Source organism: Enhydra lutris, unplaced genomic scaffold, assembly GCF_002288905.1.
Source record: "Enhydra lutris kenyoni isolate GAN:26980312 unplaced genomic scaffold, ASM228890v2 scaffoldscaffold65, whole genome shotgun sequence".
Lineage (NCBI taxonomy): Eukaryota > Metazoa > Chordata > Mammalia > Carnivora > Mustelidae > Enhydra > Enhydra lutris.
The window spans coordinates 3,393,352-3,396,048 of NW_019154149.1; the positions used below are offsets into that span (position 1 = coordinate 3,393,352).

The 2,697-nt window shown below is 54.7% G+C and overlaps 1 pseudogene; it reads left to right on the forward strand.

The window, feature by feature from the left end:
• The first annotated feature begins 352 nt into the window (after positions 1-352).
• LOC111158958 lies at positions 353-2,446 on the forward strand (annotated as a pseudogene).
• Positions 2,447-2,697: the final 251 nt, after the last annotated feature.

Sequence of the window (2,697 nt, forward strand, 5' to 3'; positions counted from 1 at the left end):
GACTGACAACAGGGGTCAGGGCAGATTTTTGCGGGGCCCCCTCTAGTTCTGAGTTGGGGTATCTCAGTCATTCGTTAGGTATCAAAGTGAGGGCTCTGAGGAAAAGCAGGGAAACTCCCACTACAGACAGAGGAGGCCCTGGGAAGACTGGGGCCATGGCTTGAGGGAAGAATTCTTGGGTCGACCGGAATATGGGTGGCCGAAGTCCTGTCAGGAGTAGTTGTGACTACACCCCCCCACCCCATCCGCCCTCTCCTGCTGCCAGGCCTGGGAGACCTGAGGCAAAAGTAGCTGGATGTGGCATCTTTTCACTCTTTGTCTCAGTCGTCTCAGGGAGGTCTGAGAAAAAGACATGGCGGCCGTGGGATACCGATATAAAGCTGAAAATCCCAAGGGAGGACTGCAGGTACCCCTGTCCCAGAACAGATGAGCCCAGCCCCTGCTGTCATACCTGGAAGACCCTGATTAGAGGTGGCCAGTGGTCGTGAGCTATCCCTTTCCCCATGGGGCTGCAGCTGGTAGTTCCTCTCAGAGAGGGAGGCCTTCAATCTGAGGGTGCAAAGTCAGGTCAGCTGAGGTAGAGGATGGAGTAGGCCCCATCAGGAGGAAATATTAATAACATAATGGGCCCTCCCACCACAGATAAAGGAGGCCCCTGCTATAAACCCTGGGAGACCCTGGGCAATTATACCTGATGTGGTGCCCCTCACTTCTTCCTCAGGAGAAAGTCAGAGGAGTTCAGCAGAGTGGTGGGGCCCAGACCCTGGCAGAAGAAAAATTAGGACTCTGAGCACCAAGAGAACTGTCTACCTCAGAATGGTGGGGACCTCAGAGTCTGGCCCCAACCCTCCTGTCAGCTGAGGACCCAGGACTGAGCCTGTAGTCACACCCTGAGCTGCCCCTTCAATTCTCCTTCTAGGAGCTCTAGAAACTGGAAGGTAAAAGCCTTGGTCTGAGGCCCATGTTGTCAGGTCAGCTTATCATTGAAGGCTGACACAGTGCCAAGAGTCAAGGTGAGGGGCATGCCCTGAATGTCTACCAAGGGCCCCAGGACCCACAGTGCCTGACCATCCACAGCCTATTCTCAGCCCTAGAAGCTTTAGGCTTCTAGACTGACCTCAGGCTTCTGACCTGACCTCAGGCTGTGCCAGCTGCTCCCTGAAAAGCTATCTCAATCCCTCTTTCAGTTCTTTGGAAATGAGCCAGCCAGGAGAATGGGAACCCTGTGAGGCCCATGAGCACCACTAAAAAGGAGACCTGGAAGCTGCCTTTACCTGAGCTGTCATGGATGAGTTTGTCAGCTGGGGCCACAGATGCTTTCCTTCTCTCTTGCCAATGTCTGGGGATCCCCACTGCCCACCCTCCTGCAAGCTACCCCCAGTATAAGTCATCATGCCTCTGGGCCGGAAGAGGGAGGGCTGCAAACTTAAGGAAGACCTTCAGGCCCCAAGACAGCCCTGGGGCCTGTGTGCAGGGTCTCATGTCTCAGGAGGTAGAAGCCACAACCTCCTCCTCTCTCTCCTTTGATCCCGGGCCCCCCCAACGTGGTGCCTGCTGCTGAAAAACCAAGTGTTCCCTACGGTTCTCAGAGAGCCAGCTCCTCCCCCACTGCCATCACAGCCACTCCATCGAGTCAATCTGATGAGAGTTCTAGAAGCCAAGAGAAGGGGCTCCACCAGCACCTAAATCCTTGCTCAGGGATGCACTTAACCAAAAGGTGGCCAAACAGGGGTGGTTCCTGAGTGTCAAGTAGATAACAAAGGGGCCCATCACAGAGGCAGAAATGCTGAAGAGTATCACCAAAGAGCACAAGGGCCACTTCCCTGTGATCTTCAAGAAAGCCTATGAGTGCACGGAGGTTGTCTTTGGCATTGATGTGAAGGAAGTAGACCCCGCCAGCCACTGCTATGTGATGCGATGCTGAGCAGTGAGCAGGGCCCGCCCAAGACCAGCCTCCTGGTGGTGCTCCTGGGGGTGATCCTCCTGGAGGGTCACCGTGCCCCCGAGGAGGAGGTGTGGGAAGCGCTGGGGGTCATGGGGGTGTATGCCGGCGAGGAGCACATCATCTATGGGGAGCCCCGGGAGCTCCTGACCAATGTCTGGGTGCAGGAATGGTACCTGGAGTACCGGCAGGTGCCCGGCAGTGACCCTGCCTGCTACGAGTTCCTGTGGGGTCCCAGGGCCCACGTGGAAACCAGCAAGATGGAAGTCCAACAGTTTTCGGCCAAGGTCAATGGCACTGATCCCACTTCCTTCCCATGCTAGTATGAGGAAGTTCTGCAAGATGAGAAAGAGAACCCAGGCCAGAGTTGCTGCCACTGACGGTACTACTGCCATGGCCAGTGAAAGTTCCAGTGTCCCATCCAGCAGCTTCTCCTGCCCTAAGCGAAGTCTGAAGAAGATTCTTCACTCTTCGTTTGAAGACAACAGCCAAATGTCCAAGTAGCATAGAGCTGGGCCCTGCTGAGCAGGGAGCCCAACATGGGACTCGATCCCAGGACCATGAGATCATGACCTGAGCTGAAGGTAGATGCTTAACCTACTAAGCCACCCAGGCACCCCCTCTTTTTTTAAATAAGTTTTCATTTTTATGTAATCTCTACACCCAATGTGGGACTTAAACTCACAGCCCTCAGATTAAGAGTCGCATTTCTACTGACTAAGCAGGCCAGGTGCCCCTCATACCATTTCTTGTAA